The 27,719-nt window shown below is 39.5% G+C and overlaps 1 long non-coding RNA gene and 1 other non-coding gene across 2 annotated transcripts in view; both read left to right on the top strand.

Moving 5' to 3' along the window:
• The first annotated feature begins 3,043 nt into the window (after positions 1-3,043).
• LOC148581688 (small nucleolar RNA R71) lies at positions 3,044-3,151 on the top strand. Its single transcript, XR_015895981.1, has one exon. It is a non-coding gene; the product is annotated as a small nucleolar RNA R71 (small nucleolar RNA).
• Positions 3,152-17,962: 14,811 nt separating this feature from the next.
• The window catches only part of LOC148581686 (uncharacterized), a 32,524-nt gene continuing 22,767 nt past the window's right edge, over positions 17,963-27,719 (top strand). The window contains exons 1-3 of the long non-coding RNA XR_015891849.1: positions 17,963-18,511; positions 19,028-19,148; positions 19,685-19,764. This is a non-coding gene — a long non-coding RNA (uncharacterized LOC148581686). The remainder of the gene's footprint in view (positions 18,512-19,027; positions 19,149-19,684; positions 19,765-27,719) is intronic.

Raw genomic sequence — 27,719 nt, 5'->3', positions numbered from 1 at the left:
TCTCCTTGCATCATAGGCAAGTCAAACGCCAACCTCACATTTTCCGGACTAAAATCTAAGTATTTCCCCCGAACCATGGTGAGATAATTCTTTGGATTCGGGTTCTTACTTTGATCATGGTTCCTAGTGATCCATGCATTGGCATAGAACTCTTGAACCATTAGGATGCCGACTTGTTGGATGGGATTTGTTAGAACTTCCCAACCTCTTCTTTGGATTTCATGTCGGATCTCCGGATACTCATTCTTCTTGAGCTTGAAAGGGACCTCGGGGATCACCTTCTTCTTGGCCACAACATCATAGAAGTGGTCTTGATGAGCTTTGGAGATGAATCTTTCCATCTCCCATGACTCGGAGGTGGAAGCTTTTGTCTTCCCTTTCCCTTTTCTAGAGGATTCTCCGGTCTTAGGTGCCATCAATGGTAATGGAAAAACAAAAAGCTTATGCTTCTACCACACCAAACTTAGAATATTGCTCGTCCTCGAGCAAGAGAAGAAAGAAAAGATGAAGAAGAAGAAGAAAATATGGAGAAGAGGGAGAGTGTATTCGGCCAAGAAGGGGAAGAGAGGGTTGTAATGTGTGAAAATGAGGAAGAATGGAGGGCTTTATATAGGAAAGGGAGGGGGGGTAAGGTTCGGCCATAAGGGTGGGTTTTGGGTGGGAAATTGATTTTGAATTTTGAAGGTAGGCGGAGTTTATGAGGTAGGTTTATGGGGAAGAGTGGATGGATGTGACTGGTGAAGTGGTGATAGGGAAGAGAGATTGAGGTGATTGGTGAAGAGTTTTGGGGAAGAGTGTTTATGGGATTGTGTGAAAGAGGGGTGAGAAGAAGTGAGTGGAGGTAGGTGGGGATCCTGTGGGGTCCACAGATCCTGAGGTGTTCAAGGATTTACAACCTTGCACCAAATTAGGCATGCAAAATGCCCTTGCACACAACTCTGGGTGTTCAGCGCCAGATTAGTGCTTGTTCTGGGCGTTGAACGCCCATTTGTTGCCCATTTCTGGCGTTGAACGCCAGAACCATGCTTGTTCTGAGCGTTAAGCGCCAGCTCTTCTCCAGGGTGCAATTCTGGCGTTCAAACGCCCAGATGCTGCCCATTTTGGGCGTTCAGCGCCAGAACCATGCTCTGTTCTGGCGTTGAACGCCAGCCAAATGCTTCTTACTGGCGTTTAAACGCCAGTGAGATCCTCCTCCAGGGTGTGATTTTTCTTCTGCTGTTTTTGATTCCGTTTTCAATTTTTATATTTATTCTGTGACTCCACATGATCATGAACCTAATAAAATATGAAAGAACAAGAAAAATAAAATTAGATAAATAAAAATTGGGTTGCCTCCCAACAAGCGCTTCTTTAATGTCAATAGCTTGACAGTGGGCTCTCATGGAGCCTCACAGATGTTCAGAGCATTGTTGAGACTTCCAACACCAAACTTAGAGTTTGGATATGGAAGTTCAACACCAAACTTAGAGTTTGACTGTGGGGGCTCTAGTTGACTCTGCAATGAAAGAAGCTTACTGTGCTTCCTCTCCATGGGTATAGAGAGAGATCCTTGAGTTTTAAACACAAGGTTGTCCTCATTTAATTGAAGGATCAATTCTCCTCTGTCCACATCAATCACAGCTCTTGCTGTGGTTAGGAAGGGTCTTCCAAGGATGATGAATTCATCCTCATCCTTCCCAGTATCTAGGACTATGAAATCAGCAGGGATGTAAAGGCCTTCAACCTTTACTAACACGTCCTCTACTTGTCCATAAGCCTGTTTTCTTGAATTGTCTGCCATCTCTAATGAGATTTTAGCAGCTTGCACCCCATAGATTCCCAGTTTCTCTATTACAGAGAGGGGCATGAGGTTTATCCCTGAACCAAGGTCACACAGAGCCTTTTCAAAGATAATGTTGCCTATGGTACAAGGTATTATGAACTTTCCAGGATCCTGTTTCTTCTGAGGCAATCTCAGTTGATCAAGATCACTTAGTTCATTGGTGAACAAGGGAGGTTCATCTTCCCAGGTCTCAATACCAAATAATTTGGCATTCAGCTTCATGATTGCACCAAGAAACTTGGCAGCTTGCTCTTCAGTAACATCCTCATTCTCTTCAGAAGAGGAATACTCATCAGAGCTCATGAATGGCATAAGGAGGTTCAATGGAATCTCTATGGTCTCTAGATGAGTCTCAGGTTCCTTTGGTTCCTCAGAGGAAAACTCCTTATTGATCACTGGACGTCCCAGGAGGTCTTCCTCACTGGGATTTACGTCCTCTCCTTCCTTTACAGGTTCGGCCATGGTAATTAATTCAATGGCCTTGCACTCTCCTTTTGGATTTTCTTCTGCATTGCTTGGGAGAGTACTAGGAGGGATTTCAGTGATCCTTTTACTCAGCTAGCCCACTTGTGCTTCCAAATTTCTAATGGAAGACCTTGTTTCATTCATGAAACTTACAGTGGCCTTGGACAGATCAGAGACTAAGTTTGATAAATTAGAGGTATTTTGTCCAGAGTTCTCTGTCTATTGCTGAGTGGATGATGGAAAAGGTTTACTACTGTTAAACCTATTTCTTCCACCATTATTAAAGCCTTGTTGAGGCTTTTGGTCCTTCCATGAGAAATTTGGATGATTTCTCCATGATGGGTTATAGGTGTTTCCATACGGTTCACCCATATAATTTACCTCTGCTATTGCAGGGTTTTCAGGATCATAAGCTTCTTCTTCAGAAGATGCCTCTTGAGTACTGTTGGATGCAGCTTGCATTCCATTCAGACTCTGAGAAATCATATTGACTTGCTGAGTCAATATTTTATTCTGAGCCAATATGGCATTCAGAGTATCAATTTCAAGAACTCCCTTCTTCATAGGCGTCCCATTACTCACAGGATTCTTCTCAGAAGTGTACATGAACTGGTTATTAGCAACCATGTCAATGAGTTCTTGAGCTTCTGCAGGAGTTTTCTTTAAGTGAATGGATCCACCTGCAGAAGTATCCAATGACATTTTAGCCAACTCAGATAGACCATCATAGAAAATATCCAGGATGGTCCATTCTGAAAGCATGTCAGAAGGACACTTTATGGTCAGTACTTTGTATCTCTCCCAAGCTTCATAGAGGGATTCACCTTCTTTCTGTCTGAAGGTCTGAACATCCACTCTAAGCTTACTCAGCTTTTGAGGAGGAAAGAACTTGGCTAAGAAAGTCTTGACCAGCTTATCCCAAGAGTTCAGGCTATCCTTACGTTGAGAGTCCAACCATATTCTAGCTCTGTCTCTCACAGCAAAAGGGAAAAGCATGAGCCTGTAGACTTCAGGATCTACTCCATTAGTCTTAACATTATCACATATCAGCAAGAATTCAGTTAAGAACTGAAAAGGATCTTCAGATGGAAGTCCATGAAACTTGCAGTTCTGCTGCATCAGAGAAACTAATTGAGGTTTCAGCTCAAAATTGTTTGCTCCAATGGCAGGAATGGAGATGCTTCTTCCATGTAAATTGGAATTAGGTGCAGTAAAGTCACCAAGCATTCTCCTTGCATTATTATTATTTTCGGCTGCCATCTCCTCTTCCTGTTCGAAAATTTCTGTAAGGTTAACTCTGGATTGTTGTAATTTAGCTTCTCTTAGTTTCCTTTTCAGAGTCCTTTCAGGTTTTGGATCTGCTTCAACAAGAATATTCTTGTCTTTGCTCCTGCTCATATGAAAAAGAGGGACAGAAAAATAATAATAATAATAATAGGGATCCTTTTTACCACAGTATAGAGGTCCCTGTATGAATAGAAGAAAAGAAGAAGAAGAAATTCGAACACAGATGGAAGAGGGGGTTCGAATTTGGGTGAGATGAAGTGTTAGTAGATGAATAAATAAATAGAAGGAGATGAGAGAGAAGGAGAATTTTCAAAAATAATTTTTTTGAAAAAGAGTTAGTGATTTTCGAAAATGGTTTTTGAAAAAGGTTAGTAATTTTCGAAAATTAAAATCAAAAATTAAAATAAGTAGTTAATTAAAAAGAAATTTTGAAAAAGAGGGGAGATATTTTCGAAAATTAGAGAGAGAGAGTTAGTTAGGTGGTTTTGAAAAAGATAAGAGACAAACAAAAAGTTAGATAGTTAGTTGAAACAAATTTGAAAACTAATTTTGAAAAGATAAGAAGATAGGAAGTTAGAAAAGATATTTTAGAATCAAATTTTTGAAAAAGATAAGATAAGAAGATATTTTTGAAAAGATATGATTGAAATTAGTTTTGAAAAAGATTTGATTTTTAAAATCACAATTAATGACTTGATTCACAAGAAATCACAAGATATGATTCTAGAACTTAAAGTTTGAATCTTTCTTAACAAGCAAGTAACAAACTTGAAATTTTTGAATCAAAACATTAATTGATGATGTTATTTTCGAAAATTATGTGATAAAGATAAGAAAAATATTTTTGAAAAATATTTTTAAAATTTTCGAAAATAATTAAGAAAAATGAAAAAGATTTGATTTTTGAAAAAGATAGGATTTTTAAATTGAAAATTTGATTTGACTCATAAGAAACAATTGGATTTTAAAAATTTTTGAAAAAGTCAAATCTAATTTTCGAAATTTTGAGAGAGAAAAAGGGAAAGATATTTTTTTAATTTTTTGAATTTTTAATGATGAGAGAGAAAAACACTAAAAATGCTCAATGCATGGAAATTTTAGATCAAAACAATGAATGCATGCAAGAATGCTATGAATGTCAAGATGAACACCAAGAACACTTTGAAGATCATGATGAACATCAATAACATATTTTTGAAAATTTTTATATGCAAAGAAAACATGCAAGACACCAAACTTAGAAATCTTTCATGTTTAGACTCTATGGATGCAAGAATGCACATGTAAAACAAGAAAAGATGCAAAACAAGAAAATATCAAGATCAAACAAGAAGACTTACCAAGAACAACTTGAAGATCATGAAGAACACTATGAATGCATGAATTTTCGAAAAATGCAAGATGAATATGCAATTGACACCAAACTTTCAACTTGACTCAAGACTCAAACAAGAAACATGAAATATTTTTTATTTTTATGATTTTATGATTTTTTTGTATTTTCTTTTAATTTTTTCGAAAATCATTTTGAAAAAAGAAAAATAAGGATTCCAAAATTTTTAATATGAATTCCAGGAATCTTATGCTCTTTAGTCTAAAGCTCCAATCAAAGGGTCAGGCATGGCTTAATAGCCAGCCAAGCTTTAGTATGTAATTACATGCACTGAAGTGATTAGTTGAATCCTCAGTCCAAAGGAATTTGGACATGGCTTCACAGCCAGCCAGGCTTCAACATGTTTCATGAAACACTAGAATTCATTCTTAAAAATTCTGAAGAAAAATATATTTTTGAAAATATTTTTATTTTAAAAATTTTTTTCGAAAACAAAGGAGAAATTTTTGAAAGATTTTTGAAAAATTTTTGAAAATAAAACAAAAAGAAAATTACCTAATCTGAGCTACAAGATGAACCGTCAGTTGTTCAAACTCGAACAATCCCCGGCAACGGCGCCAAAAACTTGGTGCACGAAATTGTGAACTCAGGTAACGGCGCCAGAAACTCTGTACGCACGTCTTAATAAATCGTTTTTCATTCACAACTTCGATACAACTAACCAGCAAGTGCACTGGGTCGTCCAAGTAATAAACCTTACGTGAGTAAGGGTCGATCCCACGGAGATTATTGGTATGAAGCAAGCTATGGTCACCTTGTAAATCTCAGTCAGGCGGATATAAAATAGTTATGGAGTTTTCGAAATTATATAATAAAATAAGGATAGAAATACTTATGTAAATCATTGGTGAGAATTTCAGATAAGCGCATAGAGATGCTTTCGTTCCTCTGAACCTCTGCTTTCCTGCTGTCTTCATCCAATCAGTCCTACTCCTTTTCCATGGCTGGCTTTGTGAAAGAACATCACCGTTGTCAATGGCTACTTTTAATCCTCTCTGGAAAATGGTCCGATGCGCTGTCACTTCATGGCTAATCGTCTGGAGGCATCACCCTTGCCAATGGCTGCATCCTATCCTCTTGTGAAAATGGTCCAAATGCTCTGTCACAGCACGGCTAATCATCTGAGGTTCTCGATCATACTGGAATAGGATTCACCCTCCTTTTGCGTCTGTTACTATGCCCAGCACTCGCGAGTTTGAAGTTCGTCACAGTCATTCAATCCCAGAGTCCTACTCGGAATACCACAGACAAGGTTTAGACTTTCCGGACTCTCATGAATGCCGCCATCAATCTAGCTTATACCACAAAGATTCTGATTAAGAGATCCAAGAGATACTCATTCAATCTAAGGTGGAACGGAAGTGGTTGTCAGGCACGCGTTCGTGGGGGAATGATGATGATTGTTACGTTCATCACATTCAGGTTGAAGTGCGAATGAATATCTTAGAAGCAGAATAAGTTGAATTGAATAGAAAAACAGTAGTACTTTGCATTAATCTTTGAGGAACAGCAGAGCTCCACACCTTAATCTATGGAGTGTAGAAACTCTACCGTTGAAAATATATAAGTGATGAAGGTCCAGGCATGGCCGAATGGCCAGCCCTCATGATCTAAGAACTAGACATCCCAAGATGTCTAATACAATAGTAAACAGTCCTATTTATACTAAACTAGTTACTAGGGTTTACAGAAGTAAGTAGTTGATGCATAAATCCACTTCCGGGGCCCACTTGGTGTGTGCTTGGGTTGAGCTTGAATGTTACACGTGCAGAGGCTCTTTCTGGAGTTGAACGCCAGGTTGTAACGTATTTCTGGCGTTCAACTCTGGTTTGTGACTTGTTTCTGGCGTTTAACTCCAGACAGCAGCGTAAAACTGGCGTTTAACGCCCTTTTACATCATCTAAACTCGTTCAAAGTATGGACTATTATACATTGCTGGAAAGCTCTGGATGTCTACTTTCCAACGCAATTAGAAGCGCGCCATTCTGAGTTCTGTAGCTCCAGAAATTCCACTTTGAGTGCATGGAGGTCAGAATCCAACAGCATCAGCAGTCCTTCTTCAACCTCTGAATCTGATTTTTGCTCAAGTCCCTCAATTTCAGCCAGAAAATACCTGAAATCACAGAAAAACACACAAACTCATAGTAAAGTCCAGAAATGTAAATTTAACATAAAAACTAATAAAAACATCCTTAAAAGTAACTAGATTCTACTAAAAATATACTAAAAACAATGCCAAAAAGCGTATAAATTATCCGCTCATCAGATGCCAATCATTCTGAACTTCAAAGGATAAAGTGAGATGCCAAAACTGTTCAGAAGCAAAAAGGCTACTAGTCCCGCTCATCTAATTGGAACTAAGCTTCATTGATATTTTGAAATTTATTATATTTTCTCTTCTTTTTATCCTATTTTGTTTTTAGTTGCTTGGGGACAAGCAACAATTTTAGTTTGATGTTGTGATGAGCGGATAATTTATACCCTTTTTGGCATTGTTTTTGCATAGTTTTTAGTATGTTTTAGTTACTTTTTATTATATTTTTATTAGTTTTTATTCAAAAATCACATTTTTGGACTTTACTATGAGTTTGTGTATTTTTCTGTGATTTCAGGTATTTTCTGGCTGAAATTGAGGGACCTGAGCAAAAATCTGATTCAGAGGCTGAAAAAGGACTGCAGATGCTGTTGGATTCTGACCCTCCTACACTCGAAGTGGATTTTCTGGAGCTATAGAAGCCCAATTGGCGCTCTCTCAATCGCGTTGAAAAGTATCCATCCTGGGCTTTCCAGCAATATATAATAGTCCATACTTTGCCCGAGATTTGATGGCCCAAACTGGCATTCAAATCCAGCCTAAAACATCTTGGTGTAAAACGCCCAAACTGGCACCAGAATTGGAGTTAAACGCCCAAACTAGCACCAAAGCTGGCGTTTAACTCCAGGAACAGCCTAGGCACGTGAAAGCTTCAATGCTCATCCCAAGAACATACCAAGTGGGTCCCGGAAGTGAATTTCTGCACTATCTGCACTTAGTTACTCATTTTCTATAAACCTAAGTTACTAGTCGAGTATAAAAACTACTTTTAGAGATTCAGTTTACACCTCATGACATTTTACACTTCATATTGTATCTTCTACGGCATGAGTCTCTAAACTCCATAGGTGGGGGTGAGGAGCTCTGCTGTGTTTCAATGGATTAATGCAATTATTACTGTTTTCTATTCAATCACGCTTGATTCTATTCTAAGATACTCACTCGTACTTCAATATGGTGAATATGATGATCTGTGACACTCATCATTATCCTCAACCCTATGAACACGTGCCTGACAACCACTCCGTTCTATCTGAGCTCAACGTAGTCATTGGGCGACAGCTTGAGTGCATATCTCTTGGGTTTCTGATCCACGAACCGAGTCCAGAGGTTAGAACCTTCGTGGTATAGGCTAGAACCAATTGGCAACATTCCTGGGATCCGGAAAGTCTAAACCTTGTCTGTGGTATTCCGAGTAGGATTTGGAAAGGGATGATTGTGACGAGCTTCAAACCTGCGAATGTTGGGCGCAGTGACAGTGTGCAAAAGGACAAGGGTCCTATTCCGACGCTAGTGGGAACCGATAGATGATTAGCCGTGCGGTAGCTGTACATGGTATTTTTCATCCGAGACGAGCAATCCGACAGTTGATTAGCCGTGCAGAGATCGTACCTGATATTTTTCATCCGAGAGTATCATACAGCTTGCCATTGAAGGAAGCCATGCATGTTTGGAGAAGAGGACGGTAGGAAAGCAGAGATTCAGACGACAGAGCATCTCCAGAACCTCAGCCTGTTTCTTATTACTGAATCACAAGTACTATTTATTTCATGTCATTTATTTTTCATAAATACAATCACTCTTATTATTAATCTCCTAACTAAGATTTACAAAATAACCATAGCTTGCTTCAAGCCGACAATCTCCGTGGGATTGACCCTTACTCACGTAAGGTATTACTTGGACGACCCAGTGCACTTGCTGGTTAGTTGTGCGGAGTTGTGAAAAGTGTAATCACAATTTCATGCACCAAAACTCCATTTCCAATATAGGTGGAGACGATTACAACACAGACAGTGGTGTAAAGTTTTGCATTGGTCACAGATTCAAAAACAGAGAAGTTGTCATGGTAGGTGTGAAGAATTACATCATTTGGAGAAGTGCTGAGTATAGAGTCGTGGAGTTGGATCGATCAAAGTACCATGTGCATTGCAGGCAATATGCAGCAAGATGTCCTTGGAGTCTCCGTGTTGTCCTCCGACCGAATCTCAGATATTGGTAAGCCATTATTCAATGCCTAAAGTATATTCTTATTTATCATAATTATTTTGGGATGAATGTCTACCGATTCCATTTTAATCCCATGAGATGTCAGACTGGGCCAGTAGATTCAACAAGAAAATATGGTTACAACATTATGATAGCGGTCGTAGGCTTGGGCACATTACAAAGCTCTCCGAGTGCATGAAAGCTGTTTTGAAAGGTACGCAGTATTTACCGATTTTATTCATTGTTAGATGTACTTACAAGAGGCTCTAGCAGTTGTTCGTCATGAAGGATAGGGAGGCACAAACACAATTGTAGTTATGGGGTCTTATTTATTGGCTGTGTCAGCCATACCTATCAACCTGTAGACATATGCAACAATAACAAGCAATGCATCACTTAATGCAAAATAAAAGAGAAAAAAAATTCAAAACGACCCCTGATAGTCGTTAAAGACAACAAGACTCTTAATAAAAAACTATCCTTTTCATCCCTTGAACTTTATTTTTGTGAGACTGGTTAGCCCTACTGTCAATATTTTTTCTCTGTATTAACGGAATAAGTCTACATAGCATGTTAAAAAACTGTTGATTTATCCGTTAAAAGCCAACTAAGATTAGCAAATTCTTTTTTGTTCGAAGTCTCGTTATCTATTCAGGGTAATTGTTAGTTTTTTTTTTGTTATTTTTTTCAAATACATTGACTAAATTTATTGTGTAAAACTAAGAAATATTAGTGATTTTTAAATTATTTTTACTTATAAAAATTAAATAAAGGATATATTAGTAATTAACGTGTCACATAAGCATGTTCTGGAGAAAGATCATTGACAAAAGGACTAACTAGTCTCATAAAATTAATTATTGATGGCCGAAATGGATATTTTTTCTTGGGAGACACATAGTCCTTCGAAGAAATTATCAAGGATTGAGATGGATATTCACCTAAAATAAAATTAAATTACTATGTATGACAAGAGAAAAACCATATATAAAATAATATATCTCACGGTCATTGGAAACCTTGAAATCTACCTCTCAGATGGGCACCACTCTAAAAATCGATGATATATCCATGACACCAGTAGTGGGATGCATCCAACAATATCAATAGTGGATCGATGTGCTGTAGAGCATAATGAGTGGGACGCCCATGCAAACATAGCGGATCCCCAAGACATACTACGACCCCTCTCGAAGTCGGCCAACAATGGAAGACACCTGATATGGATCTAGTTTTTGACTTATTTGTTATCAAGTAACTCCCGATCAGCAACAGGATGTAACACCTTATGTACTGTCAGAGGGTGACCGCATTTGTACCAGATGGCATATGACGTACTCTATCCCTAAGCTATGTCAGCTTCATGAAAAATGACTCCTTCCACCATGCCCCCTGCTGCTGAGTATGCAGAGGCCTAGCACCGAAGAGCTCCTCTATCCACTCCCACGTCGGGTGCTGGTACCATATCTAGAAGTTATGCAAGCACCCACCCAGTGGCTCTTCGTCGGTGTATAACCCAAGGTGGTATGCAACATCCTGCAAAGTGATAGTGTACTCACCTCCAAGGCAGGTGAAAAGTGTGGGTCTCTAGAGGCCAATGCTCCACGAATACAGTAATCGGGGTGTTGTCGAATACAAAGTCTTTGAGCTGTACCATGTCACCAAACGCAACCTCCCTCAAGTTTCATACCAGCATAGCAGAGATTGACATTTCCTACCACACAGAGCCTCATACGGAGCCATTTCAATGCTTGCATGGTAGCTGTTGTTGTATGCAAACTCCACTAGAGGTATATACCGATCACAACTTGCCGGTTGGTCCAGTGCGCAAGTCCTCAATATATCTTCCAGGATTTGTGTTGTCCTCTCATACTAACCATCTGTTTGAGGATGGTAAGTTGTACTTAAGCTCAACTGGGTTCCAAAGGCTCTGTGAAATGCCCCCCAGAATCTTGAAGTGAAACGGGAATCTCGATCAGAAATTATGGTGGTAGGCACACTGTGGAGTCTCACAATCTCCTTTATGTATAGAGGTGCCAGCTCCTCCAATGTAGAATTCATCCGGATAGGTAAAAAGTGAGAAGATTTCATTAGTCGATCCACTATTACCCATACTCCATCAAAATCGATTCTGGTCCTTGGCAAACTAGATACAAAATCCATTACTATGCTTTTTCACTTTCATTGTAGAACTTCTAAAGGTTGAAGGGTTTCTACTGGTCTCTAGTGTTCAATCTTCACCTTTTGACAAGTTAAGCACTTTGAAACATGTGTCACTACGTCATTTTTCATACCAGGCCACCAAAACATCGACTTTAGATCATGGTACATCTTTGTGCTTCCCGGATGAATCAAGAACTTACTCTGATGGGCCTTTTTCAGGATGTCTTGCCGCAAATTCCCAACATTCGGTACATAAATTCTCCCCTTGTACCTCCAGATTCCGTCTCTGTCCCACGAGACTCTCCATCGCCTCCCTATTTCAATTGCCGGTGATACCTTCTGTAATTCTTGATTATTTTGTTGAGCTTTCTCAATTTCAACCTTAAAGGCACTTGAGATTTGTAATTGATTCAAACATCACCCCCAGCTACTTCTTTAACTCCTAAGTTCAGGTTTTCAAATTCTTTCAACAGTTGCTCTTCTTTAAGCATCATCCATGCAGCACATAGTGATTTTCGACTCAAGGCGTCCGCCACCACGTTCGCTTTCCCCTGATGGTAACTCAGCTCAAAGCCATAGTCCTTCAGTAGCTCCATCCACATTCTCTGCCACATATTAAGCTATTTATGATCAAAGAGATATTTCAAACTCTTTTGATCAAAGAGAAAACTTGGAACTTAACCCTATAGAGGTAATGCCTCCATACTTTCAGTGCAAACACAACCGTAGCAAGTTCCAGGCTGTGCGTATGGATAATTAACTTCATGAGGTCTCAACTGTCGTGAAGCATACACCACAACATTTTGATGTTGCATCACCACACACCCCAGACCCTTCAATGAAGCGTCGCAATACACCTCAAACATTTCATTCGGTTCGGGTAACACGAGCATAGGCGCCGTGGTCAACTTTTGCTTCAAAGCTTGAAAGCTTTCTTCGCACTCAGATGCCTAGACAAATGGTGCATCCTTGCGGGTTAACTTCGTCATTGGCAAGGCTACTTGTGAAAAACCTTTGATGAATCTTCAATAATAGCCAGCTAGACCCAGAAAACTCCTTATCTCATTTACTGCTGTCAATCGCCCCTAATCCATTACTGCTTCTACCTTAGAAGGATCTACAACTATCCCTTGTTTGCTTACTACATGACCCAGAAACTTCACCTCGTCTTTCCAAAATTTACATTTGGACAGTTTAGCGTAGAGTTTTCTTTCCGTCAGTATCTGTAACATAGTTCTCAAGTGTTCGACATGCTCTTCCTCAGTCTTAGAATAAATTAGTATGTCATCAATGAAGACGACAACGAACTTATCCAGAAATGGACGGAAAATTTTGTTCATGTAGTCCATAAACACTACAGGAGCGTTCGTCAACCCAAAAGACATTACAGTGTACTCTTAATGACTGTAACGAGTTCTGAAAGCAGTCTTAGGGATGTCTTCGTCTCTCACACTTATCTGGTGATAACCGGATCGCAAGTCAATCTTAGAGAAAACTCCAGCTCCCTATAACTGGTCCATTAAATCATCGATTCTTGGCAGTGGATATTTATTCTTTACAGTGACCTTGTTCCGTTGCTTGTAATCCACACACAGATGCATGCTTCAATCTTTCTTTTTCACCAGTAATACCGGTGCTCCCCATGGTGAAATGCTTAGGCGAATAAAGTTCTTTAAGTTCTGTTAACTCCAAAAGAGACATTCTATATGGCGCAATTGATATTGGTCCTGCTCCAAGCACTAACTCTATCGCAACCTCGATTTCTTGAGCAGGAGAAAATTCAGGGATATCCTCCGGAAACACTTCTGGAAACTCATTCACGACCGAGATCTGATCTAAAATTTGTTCCTTGTTCATCACATTTGCAGCTAACAACATAACACCTTGGCACTCATATCCAGAATTGTTCACTACAACGGAGTTTAAGTAATAACCCTTCGCCACAACTGGCCCTTCCGACCCTTCTGACATAAAATGTATTAACCTTTCAGAATAGTCGAGTAGAACGCGGTTCTTAGATAACCAATCCAATCCTAAAATGAGATCAAGACTACTCATCGGCAAACAAATTAAATCATGGATAAATTCTCATTGCTGGACTCGAAATGAAACTTGTGGACAACCAAATCTAGTGACAACCGCTTCAGAGGTAGCATTATGCACATTCAAATCATAACCCAACACAACTATCTTCAATCCTAGCTCGCTAGCCCTTTCGAATGCTATAAATGAATGTGTCGCTCCAGAATCAAACAAGGCATTCAAAATTTTACCAGCTATTTCACAGTTACCTCAGATCAGAGTATTGGACCCCTCGACACCTACAGTAGATGTGGTGAACACTCGCCCTGGTTGCTGTGCTCTCCCAGTACCTTGCCTCTGCTTCTCCGGACAGTTCAAGACTTTATGCCCGACTTTACCATAGAAAAAGCATAGACCCCAACCAGCTCTACACGGGGTTCCTGGATGATGACTCCCACATCTCGCACAAGCCATCTCGCTCTGAGGCTGCTTCCCAAACCTCCTTCCCTGTTGATTATTATTGTTAGGCCTCCGGAAACTAATCTGACCCTGATTTTGCTGTAGTATGAAACCTCCACACTTGAAAGTCTAACCCCTAGGAGCAAAATTTCTCCTCGGTTCTGCTGAAAAGATATCCTATGGTTTCCTTTCTCTGTAGCTGCCTTTCTCACACAATCTTCAGCAACCCTGCTCTTATTTACCAGTTCTGAGAAAGTCCTTATCTCTATTGGGCCTACTGAGCTTAAGATGTCACTCTAGAGTCCTCCCTCATATTTAATGCACTTTTACTCCTCAAAATCTTCCGGAGCACCCTGATAGATTCGGAAAAATCGGCATAGTTCCTCAAATTTTTATTTGTATATTCAGCCACTGACATTGCACCCTACTTCAGCTGTAGCAATTCGAGTTCCTTCGCTGTCCTGAATAAATTAGGAAAGTATTTCTTGAAAAATTCTACCTGAAAAGCATCTCAGGGTATATCATTATCACCCTGCTGCATAAGACACCGTGTTCTCTGCCACCAATGCAGTGCTTCCCCCATAAGTTGATAAGTTGTAAATTCAACACACTGATCTTCCGGCACTAGTTGTTCTTGTAATGCTTGCTCCATTGCCTGAAACCACTTATCAGCTTCTGTCAGATTAGTGGTCCCTTTGAATATCGGTGGATTAACTTTCAAGAAAGTTGCCAGCGTCATCAGCCCTGATTTCCATTTCCGCCATTTCCATTATTCGCCTGCTGACCCAACACTTCTACAATGGCCAGCATAGTAACAGTCATATTCTTCAAAGCAGCCATGAAGTTAATCGAATTATTCGCATTTGTTTCAGGTCTCTCATTACTAGTTCGACCTACACCTCGACTACGTTCGCATCCACGAGGCACCAACTGGTTCCTATACATACCAAACAATAGATATCAAGGCGATCAGTCTCAATATCGCAAGTTTAGTGCTTCAAAGTCCCAAATGCATGATCATGAATGTTTATGCCACATATATCAGTTATATATCCTAATAGCATATAAACACACATACAGAGTATGCACAAAAGTATAGTCAATCCGTCCCTCAAGCTCTACAGGAACGAACTACTCTGATACTATAATATAACACTCTACCACACAGAGTCTTTTACTTAAGTCATAAAAATGAGGTGGCGAGGTATTACGACCTCTAAAAGTAAAATCATATATATATATATATATATATATATATATATATATATATAATATAGGTGAAAAAGGATTTTTATCTAGGAGCCTTTTGAAAGAGAGTTAAAACAAAAACGTTACATGAAAAGGCACATATCTCTCGACGAATAAGAGTGATCGTAATCTGGATAAGTTAAGAACAAAGAGCTATAGATACATAAGAGAAGATTTCCAAGGATACAGATAACAAAGCTTCTGACTTGACTCACAAAGTTAAAACCGGCCAGAGCATATATACATATATACAAGAGAATCCCCAAAAGCCCAAAATACAGTTTAATAAACCTGTTTCTCCAAATCAACCTCTAAGAGGGACAAAGCATAATATACATATATAGTGGAGATATAAGAGTATTTATATATACATTAAAACCAAAATAAAGTCCTAAAACACAAATGATATTCGCTTTCAAAAGCTCCCAGTATGCTTCAGCGAGATGCCTCATGTCCTGCATCTGAAAACCACAAAATATGTATAGGGAGAGAACCAGAGATTCTTAGCATGGTAACAGTGCCCACATAACTAACATATAAGGTTCTGAGGAAGCCAGAGGCAATCCTAGAACTTCCGACACTTGATTTAATCTTATAAAACACAACCAAACCAAAATCATTTAGGCAACTAAGTAAGGATCTTCCTTCTAATCTAATACTCCCTTTTCTAACTCCTCTGAACCTCCCAACCGCCACTAAAATTATTTGTTTCAAACACAAATATTACATGTAAAGAAATCACAATTAGAATTCAGATACAACAGATAAATAGGTAGCAAGTAGTTTATGTGATCAGCTAGGAATTTCAAACAAACACATAGATGCATATGATGCATGCCTGTTCTATGGCTGATGAGTCTCATCTATCGGTTATATAGCCAATCCGACAAGTCCTGGTAGCTAACCATTGGACTGTCCCTCTGTCGTGCATCCCCAAATCTCAAATCATACTCATTCATATTCATATAACACACACCGGTGTATATCCACGGGGGCAAGCTCATCCGGAAAGGTATAAGTGTCCGGCCACACTTAAGACATAGGGTCAGCAGAGTATTGAGTCTCAACCTGGAGCACGTGGTGGCAAGCCACTGCTTTCACCCAGGAAAACCCATATCTCAGATATTTGGAAGTGCAACAAATCACATAATCAATCAATATTCATATAGTCAATATCAACCATAGTTCATTATTTAGCATAGCCATCAAGCTCATTACATGTACATCACTTCCACTATCATCATCATCATCACTTTACATCTTTCTTCATCAATAAGTTATCTTCTTCACAGCCCTAATTATACTCCACTACCTAAAATCTACTTACTAAGCTTTACACAAGAGTTACAAGGGTTTTGAAAGTCGGAAGAATGGTTATAGAAACTAAAATTTATGTTTTGGAAAAACAGGGGGTACGCGTACGCGACCCCCTTCTCGCGTACGCGTGGTGCAACCCGAAGTGAAGTCCCGCGTCGCGTGTTAGCCTTCGCGTATGCAACCCTTCAAAAATCAAGTTCTCGTGTACGCGTACACCTGCTTGCGTACGCAAGACACCAAACCCGAAGAGAATGGCCGCGTCGCATGCGAGGTTCTGCGTACACGGATTCTGTAGGAGAGGCAAAATGTTTAAGTGTTGCAAAATTTTAGTTTTACACACCGAACTTCTGATGCGCATAACTTTTTTGTTCTAAAACATTTTTCATCCGTCCTTCGAACGGTGTAAACCTCTTGGACCAAATTTTTATTCTAGATAAGTTTGATAAAAATCGAAGGTCCGGAGGCCATTTTATGCCCCGCCAAAGTTGGCCAAAAATCAAAAATTTCATTAAAATTCCAAACCTTAACTTTCAAAATATTTAAATCTCCAACCGCTTTAAACTTACCAAATCTGCATCAACCAAGTTCAATCATTCCTCAACACCCCTCATTTACTCCATAACACACCAATTCACAATTATATTCACTTCACACAATAATTCATATCCAAACAACATTATACATAATCATCAACTTCTATACATATATACATACATCATCAAACACCACAAACTTACATTATTCCACCACCATCAACTTTCTCATGCCATTAATCGTCAACCCAACTATTTCACAACAATTGACACAATATATACACCAATACATGATTCAACCTATCCTAAGTCATCCAGCCTAAGTTTTCATGACACATTATATTTTAATTACAAGAAACTGAAATCATACCTTGGCCGATTCCCCTTAACGCCCGGAACACCTCACAACTCAGCGTTTTCCAAGCTTCCAAGACTTCACTAAACATCTCTCTAACCACCAAATCTTGATCTCTAGCTTCCAAATCCTCACTTTGATTCCAACCAACAATCAATTTACAATCTAACACCACAATTATCACTATAATCAATATAGAGTTCACTAATTCAATATTACACAAAGATTTTGAGGGTGCTTACCTGACCCATAGCTCAAGTGAGCTAGACCCAACAATACATGCAAGATAATTCGAACCTAAACACCTAACACTACAATATTTTTGGCCTAAGGTAACCCTTATTCGAAGCAATATTTAATAAAAGTTGCCTTAGATAGAAAAATACAACATTTTTTAAGAGTTGTCTTTGAGTGAGGCAAAGATAACAAACTTTTTGGCCACCCACAAAAATCGTTGTCTTTGATATCTAAAGCAACACTTAAAAAATATTACAATATTAAACATTTAAGACAACATTTTTAAATAAAAATGCAACATTTTATAAATGTTATAAAAAATTGAATAAATAACTTTTATAAAAAGTTGCCTAAAATCATTCATAGCTAAAAACTTTATAGGAAAACTTTTCATTATATTCCTCCCAATAATTATTTCCTAATCAAATAACTTAGAAAAAAAAGAAAAGCCATTTAGTTCCTCAGATAATTTCCATCTATTGAATTGCTTTAGTTCATCACTACCACCCACCGTAAGCCCTAACTTTTGAAATCAACCCAAATAGCGACACAAACAACATCAGGTCTCGTTCGCATACGACAGCAGGTCTTGTTCGCAGTGCTGTCCACCCCAACCGGCGACGGTGCGATGCTCCCTTTCATAGGCGTCGGCGCGTTGCTCTCCTCCACGGGCGTCGGCGCGGTGCTCTCCTCCACGGGCGTCGGCGCGGTGCTCTCCTTCGCGGTCATCTTCTCCACGCACGCTGCTCCACGGCTTCTCCTCCTCCTGTCTCGGCTCAACGTACGCAGTCACCTTCGAGAAACCTCTCTCCTTCTTCCTCTTCTTCCCCTGTCTCGCCTCCTCCTCTTCGCAAGCTCTGACAACACTACATGCAGCTGTAACCCCTTCCTCCTCCTCTGCATATTAGTAAGAAGCTTCTGATTTTTACTATGGAATGGAATTTCTGAATACATTGATTCTGAATGAAGATTGGGAATGTTCTGAATTTTAGTATGAAAATGAAATTTTTGAATGCATTTATTCTGAATTTCTGCCATGGGAATGTTCTGAATGTACTGAATTTTAGTAATACATAAAGTTGTTATATCATGGGTTTCATGTTGATGCTGATTCAACAGATAGGAAGATTCAAAAGAAGGTGACGAAATCCTCCTGAATTGATACTTTGGCTATAGTCCAATGTTTCATTCATTTGATATGATAATAATGCCGACATTTTTTTTATCTACTGCTTGATGGAATGTTTACAGCTAAGTTTTATTGTGTACAAAATATTGAGAAACCAAGTTTTTTCAATTCTTAGTACAACTAAGGTTTTACAGCTAAGTTTTTTTTATCTACTTCTATTTAATTTGTTGACTTTGTTATGACTAATCTCTTAGCCAAATAAATGTCTTAATTGAAAGTTATGCCATGCTGTAGGTGCCAGAGGCTCAGCTAGCACAGTAGAACTACATCTTGGTTGTTGGAGAGCTAGAAGCAGAAACTGGACATGTGCTTCTTATTTTCGCTTTGGATGTTGCATTAACAGTTCTCACTTTAGGTACCGTTGTTTAGTTGAGTTATACTGAATCCATTTGATGATATTTTGGTTGTTGTTATCTGCTTAATCCATGCTATGGTTTTCAGTAAGAATTAAATTCATGCACTTTAGCTTGTCTATACTTTATAGTAGTATTTAGTGATGTAGTATTAAGCAAAGTTGCTCTTATAGTCTCTATGAATTTGATTGTTTTCCTCCACCTTAAATTGAGAAAGGTGAAAAAACAGAATAATAATGTTTTTTTTATCATGTTGCAAGTTAAAACATATTGTAACTATAGTTTGGAGATTATTTTCTACAGGTCCTTGTTTGTTAGATTATGTTACTTTTCGGTTGCAGGATTTTAAAGTGGTTCGTATATTAGAGCTCTCAATATTTATTGAAGCATATGTCCTAGTTCCTTGAAGTTATCATTTGGAATCACAGGCATCTTACCTTTTCAAAACTAATATTTCTGTGAGCCTGCAATTTTTTTTATCTATATTCATGATGTTCCTTTTCTTCTCTTTTCTCGCCTCCTCCTCTTTGCGAACCAGAGACTGCAGAACCGTAGCAAACCCTGTTCCATTGGCGAGCTCTAACGCGTTTCGGTGACCACCCCTCCGCTGCTTGATGAGCGGATATTTTATATGCTTTTTCGCATCATTTTCATATAGTTTTTAGTATATGTTATTTAGTTTTTATTAAGTTTTTATACATTTTATTGTTAAATTTACATTTTTGGATTCTACTATGAGTTTTTGTATTTTTTTTACAATTTTAGGTATTTTCTGGCTAAAATTGAGGAGCTGGAGCAAAAGTCTGATTCAGAGACAGAGAAAGCACTGCAGATGCTGTCCGGATCTGACCTCCTTGCACTCGGAAGAACTTTTCTGGAGCTACAGAAGTCCAAATGGAGCGTGATGAGCGGATATTTTATACGCTTTTTGGGGTTAATTTCATATAGTTTTGAGTATGTTTTAGTTAGTTTTTAGTCTATTTTCATTAGTTTTTAGGAAAAATTCATATTTCTGGACTTTACTATGAGTTGTGTGTTTTTCTGTAATTTCAGGTATTTTTCTAGTTGAAATTGAAGGAGCTGAGCAAAAATCTGATTCAAGCTGAAAAAGGACTACTGATGCTGTTGGATTCTGACCTCCCTGCACTTAAAGTGGATTTTCTGGAGCTATAGAACTCGAAATGGCATGCTTCCAATTGCGTTGGAAAGTAGACATCCAGGGCTTTCCAACAATATATAATAGTCCATACTTTGCACAAGGATAGACGATGTAAACTGGCGTTCAACGCCAGTTCTCTGCCCAATTCTGGCGTCCAGCGCCAGAAAAGGATCAAAAGCTAGAGTTGAACGCCCAAACTGGCACAAAAACTGGCGTTCAACTCCACAAATGGCCTCTGCACGTGGATTACTTAAATTCTTAGCCCAGCACACACCTAGTGGGCCCCAGAAGTGGATCTCTGCATCATCCATCATAGTTTACTCATTTGTTGTAAACCTAGGCTACTAGTTTAGTATTTAAACAACTTTTAGAGACTTATTTTGGATCATGACATTTTTAGATCTAAACTTTGTACTCTCTGACGGCATGAGTCTCTAAACCCCATTGTTGGGGGTGAGGAGCTCTGCTGTGTCTCGATGGATTAATGCAAGTATTTCTGTTTTCTATTCAAACACGCTTGTTCCTATCTAAGATGTTCATTCGCGCTTAACTGTGATGAAGGTGATGATTCGTTACACTCATCACCATTCTCAACCCATGAACGCGTGCCTGACAACCACCTCCGTTCTATATACGATTGAATGAGTATCTCTTAGATTCCTTAATCAGAATCTCCATGGTATAAGCTAGAACTGATGGCGGCATTCATGAGAATCCGGAAAGTCTAAACCTTGTCTGTGGTATTCCGAGTAGGATTCAAGGATTAAATGACTGTGATGAGCTTCAAACTCCTGAAGGCTGGGCGTTAGTGACAGACGCAAAAGGATAGTAAATCCTATTCCAACCGGATCGAGAACCAACCGGTGATTAGCCGTGCTGTGACAGAGCGCGTGAGCGTAGTTTTTACTGGAAGGATGGAAGGTAGCCATTGACAACGGTGATCCACCAACACACAGCTTGCCATAGGAGGACGTGCGTGCGTGAACAAGAAGACAGAGGAAAGCAGATATTCAGAAGACAAAGCATCTCCAAAACTCCAACATATTCTCCATTACTGCATAACAAGTAACCTTTAATCCATGCTCTATTATTTATTTGCAATTCAACTAATAAACATAATTGACTTCCTGACTAAGATTTACAAGATAGCCATAGATTGCTTCAAACCAACAATCTCCGTGGGATTCGACCCTTACTCACGTGAGGTATTACTTGGATGACCCAGTGCACTTGCTGGTCAGTGGTACGAGTTGTGAAAAGTGTGATTCACAATCCGTGCACCAAGTTTTTGGCGCCGTTGCCGGGGATTGTTCGTGTTTGAACAACTGACGGTTTATTTTGTTGCTTAGATTAGGAAAAATTTCTTTTTTTTTTGTTTAGAGTCTCTTACTATTGTCGTGTTAAAATTTTAGAATCCTTATTTTCTTTTTAAAATAGTTTTCAAAAATAATTTCTCTATTAAATCCTGTGCTAAACTTTAAGTTTGGTGTTTTCTTGTTGATTTTCCTTAAAATTTTCGAAAATTTGTTCTGGTTTTCTAAAAATTTTAAGTTTGGTGTGTTCCTTGGTGTTTTCCATCCAAAATTTTCGAAAACAAGGAGCATTAGATCTAAAAATTTTAAATCTTGTGCTATCTTATTGTTTTCTCTCTCTTCTTAAAATTCAAAAACATCTTTTCTCTCTATTTTAAAAGCAAATTTTTGAAATTTATTTCTAAAACTCAGATTTTTATTTCAAAATTTAAAACCTTTTTCAAAAATCATCATATCATTTTCAAAATCTTCTAACCACTTTCTCTCTCCTCAATTTTTTTCGAAAATCTTTCAATCATTTTTATTTATTTTATTTTGATTTATTTTGTTTTCGAAATAAATAAATAAATTAAATAAATAAAAATATTTTTTTCATTATCTCCCTTTCTCCATCATGAACCTAAGCGGAAATGAACAGTCCAGGAGGACTCTAGGGTTATATTCTAACCCCTCTACTGCTTCATATGGGAGTAGTATCTGCATACCCTCCATTAGAGTCAGTAGCTTTGAGTTGAATCCTCAGCTCATTATCATGGTGCAGCAAAGTTGCCAGTATTCCGGTCTTCCACAGGAAGAACCTATAGAGTTTCTGGCACAGTTTTTACAAATTGCTGATACAGTACATGATAAGGAAATAGATCAGGATGTCTACAGACTATTACTATTTCCATTTGCTGTAAAAGATCAAGCTAAGAGGTGGTTAAATAACCAACCTAAGGCCAGCATAAAGACATGGAAACAGCTGACAGAAAAATTCCTGAATCAATATTTCCCTCCAAAAAGGATGACACAGCTAAGGCTGGACATCCAAGGCTTCAAGCAAGGAGATAATGAATCTCTTTATGATGCCTGGGAGAGATACAGAGAGATGCTACGAAAATGCCCCTCTGAAATGTTCTCAGAGTGGGTTCAGTTAGACATCTTCTACTATGGGCTTGCAGAAGGAGCTCAGATGTCTCTAGATTACTCAGCTGGTGGATCTATCCACATGAGAAAGACAATTGAAGAGGCTCAAGAGCTCATTGATACAGTTGCCAGGAATCAGCATCTGTATCTAAGCAGCAACCCTTCCATGAATGAAGAGGTTAAAATAGTAACTGCTGAACTCAGTCCTGTGAAACAAGCTGCTGAATTCAATCAGCAATTAGACTTTCTGACAAAGCAGCTGGCCGAATTTAAAGACAGGTTACAAGAGACAAGGATAGCTAATATACATATGGACGAACAGTTTAAGAAAACAAAGCAGCAGCTGTCAAGGCAAATAGCAGAAGAATGCCAAACAGTTCAACTAAGAAGTGGAAAAACATTAAATACCCCACCGCAAGGCAGCAAAAAGCTAAGAAATGAGCAAACCACCCAAAATTCACCTGAGGACAGTAAGATCCCAGGGAAAAATAATTCTGGCGCTAAAGCGCCAGAAAATTGGTGGAAGGCTGGCGCTGAACGCCCAGACCATGGCCAAAACTGGCGTTCAACGCCAGAAATACAGCAGGACTGGCGTTCAACGCCAGAAATAGGCAAGGATCTGGCATTGAACGCCCAAAATGGGCAGGACCTGGCGCTGAACGCCCAAAATAAGCACAGTCCTGGCGTTCAGATGCCAGAAGCAGACAAGGAGCTGGCGTCCAGTTTCACTCCAGCTTCTAACTCTGGCACTCAAGTGCCAGTGAGGGATCAGACACACACAAATGCTGATAACAACCCCTCTAAAAAGGCTTCTTCAACCACTTCTGTAGGCAATAAACCTGCAGCAACTAAGGTTGAAGAATATAAAGCCAAGATACCTTATCCTCAAAAACTCCGAAAAGAGGAGCAGGATAAGCAATTTGCTCGCTTTACAGATTATCTCAGGACTCTTGAAATAAAGATTCCATTTGCAGAAGCACTTGAGCAAATACCTTCTTATGCCAAGTTCATGAAAGAGATCTTGATTCATAAAAAGGATTGGAGAGAAACAGAAAGAGTTCTCCTCACTGAAGAATGCAGTGCAGTCATTCTGAAGAGCTTTCCTGAAAAGCTTAAAGACCCTGGGAGCTTTCTGATACCATGCATATTAGAAGATAATTGCACCAAGACAGCTTTATGTGATCTTGGGGCAAGCATCAACCTAATACCTGCATCCATTATCAGGAAGCTTGGCTTAACTGAAGAAGTTAAACCAACCCGGATATGTCTCCAACTTGCTGATGGTTCCACTAAATACCCATCAGGCGTGATTGAGGACATGATTGTCAGAGTTGGGCCATTCGCCTTTCCCACTGACTTTGTTGTGCTGGAAATAGAGGAGCACAAGAGTGCTACTCTCATTCTAGGAAGACCCTTCCTAGCAACTGGACGATCCCTCATTGACGTCCAACAGGGGGAAATAACCCTGAGAGTCAACGATGATGAGTTCAAGTTGAACGCTGTCAAAGCCATGCAGCATCCAGACACATCAACAGACTGCATGAAAGTTGATCTTATTGACTCTTTGGTAGAAGAGATCAACATGGCCGAGAGTCTCGAATCAGAGTTGGAAGACATCTTTAAAGATGTTCAACCTGATTTGGAGGATTCAGAGGACATGAAAGAGCCTCTGAACTTTCTTCTGAAAGAGGAAAAACCTCCTAAACCCGAGCTCAAGCCATTACCACCATCCTTGAAATATGCGTTTCTGGGAGAAGGTGACACTTTTCCAGTGATCATAAGATTTGCTTTAAATTCACAGGAAGAGGAGGCACTTATTCAAGTGCTAAGGACACACAAGACAGCTCTTGGGTGGTCCATAGGTGACCTTAAGGGCATAAGCCCAGCCAGATGCATGCACAAAATCTTATTGGAGGATAATGCCAAACCAGTGGTGCAACCACAGAGGCGGCTAAATCCAGCCATGAAAGAAGTGGTTCAGAAAGAGGTCACCAAATTACTGGAGGCTGGGATTATTTATCCTATTTCTTATAGCCCCTAGGTGAGCCCTGTTCAAGTCGTCCCAAAAAATGGAGGCATGACAGTGATTCATAATGAAAAAACTGAACTGGTTCCTACAAGAACAGTTACAGGGTGGCGCATGTGTATTGACTATAGAAGGCTCAATACAGCCACCAGAAAGGATCATTTTCCTTTACCATTCATAGACCAGATGCTAGAAAGACTAGCAGGTCATGATTATTACTGCTTTTTGGATGGCTACTCAGGCTATAACCAGATTGCAGTAGATCCCCAGGATCAAGAGAAAACAGCATTCACATGTCCCTCTGGAGTGTTTGCTTATAGAAGGATGCCATTTGGGCTATGTAATGCGCCTGCAACCTTCCAGAGATGCATGCTCTCTATTTTCTCTGATATGGTAGAAAATTTCTAGAAGTCTTTATGGATGACTTCTCAGTATATGGAGACTCATTCAGCTCCTGTCTTGATCACCTGAAACTTGTTCTGAAAAGATGCCAAGAGACCAACCTAGTTTTAAACTGGGAAAAGTGTCACTTCATGGTGACTGAAGGAATTGTTCTTGGGCATAAAATCTCAAACAAGGGAATAGAGGTGGATCAAGCAAAAATAGAGGTAATTGAAAAATTACCACCACCTGCCAATGTTAAGGCAATCAGAAGCTTTCTGGGGCATGCAGGATTCTATAGGAGGTTTATAAAGGATTTTTCAAAAATCGCAAAACCTCTAAGCAATCTGCTAGCTGCTGACACGCCATTTGTGTTTGACACAGAGTGCATGCAAGCGTTTGAAACGCTGAAAGCTAAGCTGGTCACAGCACCAGTCATTTCTGCACCAGACTGGACATTACCATTTGAGCTAATGTGTGATGCCAGTGATCATGCCATTGGTGCAGTATTGGGACAGAGGCATGACAAGCTTCTGCATGTCATTTATTATGCCACTCGCGTTCTAAATGATGCCCAGAAAAATTACACAACCACAAAAAAAGAACTACTTGCAGTGGTTTACGCCATTGACAAGTTCAGATCATACTTAGTAGGATCAAAAGTGATTGTGTATACTGACCATGCTGCTCTTAAATATCTACTCACAAAGCAGGATTCAAAACCCAGGCTCATCAGATGGGTATTGCTTCTGCAAGAGTTTGATATAGAAATAAGAGACAGAAAAGAGACAGAGAACCAAGTGGCTGATCATCTGTCCCGGATAGAGCCAGTGGAAGGGACGTCCCTCCCTTCTCTTGAGATCTCTGAGACATTTCCTGATGAGCATTTATTCGCCATTCAGGAAGCACCATGGTTTGCCGATATTGCAAACTATAAAGCTGCAAGGTTCATACCCAAGGAGTACAACAGGATACAAAAGAAGAAATTAATTACTGATGCAAAGTACTACTTGTGGGATGAACCTTATCTCTTTAAGAGATGTGCAGACGGAATTATCCGTAGGTGTGTGCCTAGAGAAGAAGCACAGAGGATCCTGTGGCATTGCCACGGATCTCAATATGGAGGCCATTTCGGAGGTGAGCGAACAGCCACCAAGGTCCTCCAATGTGGCTTCTATTGGCTCACACTCTATAAAGATTCCCGAGAGTTTGTACGTAATTGTGACAGTTGCCAAAGAGCTGGTAATCTGCCTCATGGTTACGCCATGCCTCAACAAGGAATCTTGGAATATGAGTTGTTTGACGTATGGGAAATTGACTTCATGGGACCTTTCCCACCATCATACTCAAACACTTATATTCTGGTGGCAGTTGACTATGTATCAAAATGGGTTGAGGCTATTGCCACACCCACCAATGATACTAAAACAGTGCTGAAGTTCCTCCAGAAACATATCTTTAGCAGGTTTGGTGTCCCTAGAGTACTAATCAGTGATGGGGGCACTCACTTCTGCAATAAACAGCTTTACTCTGCCATGGTTCGGTATGGAATTCGCCACAAGGTGGCCACTCCATATCATCCACAAACCAATGGGCAAGCTGAAGTCTCTAATAGAGAATTAAAGAGAATCCTGGAACAGACAGTAAATACCCGTAGAAAGGATTGGGCACGGAGCTTGGATGATGCTCTGTGGGCTTACAGAACAGCATTCAAGACCCCTATAGGGACCTCTCCATACCAACTCGTGTATGGTAAGGCATGTTACCTACCCGTGGAACTGGAACATAAGGCCTACTGGGCAACCAGATTCCTAAACTTTGATGCCAAATTAGCAGGAGAAAAACGATTGCTCCAGCTAAATGAGCTAGAGGAATTCAGATTCACAGCTTTCGAAAATGCCAAGCTTTATAAAGAAAAATCAAAAAAATGGCATGACAGAAAGCTGTCATCTAGAATCTTTGAACCAGGACAGAAGGTCCTGTTGTTTAACTCTAGACTCAGGCTATTCCCCGGGAAACTGAAATCCCGGTGGAAGGGACCATACGTGATTACAAGTGTATCACCATATGGTTATGTGGAGCTTCAAGATATTGATTCTGATAAGAAGTTCATTGTCAATGGACAGAGAATCAAGCATTATCGTGAAGGCAACATTGAGCAAGAATGCTCAAGGCTAAAGCTAGATTAAAAGCTCAGCAAGGTCCAGCTAAAGACAATAAAGAAGCGCTTGCTGGGAGGCAACCCAGCCATGGGGCAACAATCCTCTAAGCATTTTGCCCTATTTCTATTTTTATTCTTATTTGTTTATATAGAGTTCATTGGCAACAAGGTAAATAATCATTTACAGAAGACCTCGGCACACAAAACAGAGAAAAAGAGCTCACTGGCAAGAAAATGCCAGTAAAAGTATATTTTGGGCGTTCAACGCCCAAAATGGGCATCCACTGGGCGTTGAATGCCAGTAATGGTAGCAATCTGGGCGTTCAACGCCAGAAAGGGGCACCCACTGGGCGTTGAACGCCAGTAATGGCAGTAGTTGGGGCGTTGAACGCCCAGGAGAGCAGTAAT

Source organism: Arachis ipaensis, chromosome B10, assembly GCF_059453495.1.
Source record: "Arachis ipaensis isolate K30076 ecotype BB chromosome B10, ASM5945349v1, whole genome shotgun sequence".
Lineage (NCBI taxonomy): Eukaryota > Viridiplantae > Streptophyta > Magnoliopsida > Fabales > Fabaceae > Arachis > Arachis ipaensis.
The sequence above is the reverse complement of the archived record's forward strand: the minus strand, read 5'-3'. Positions and strand labels throughout refer to the sequence as shown.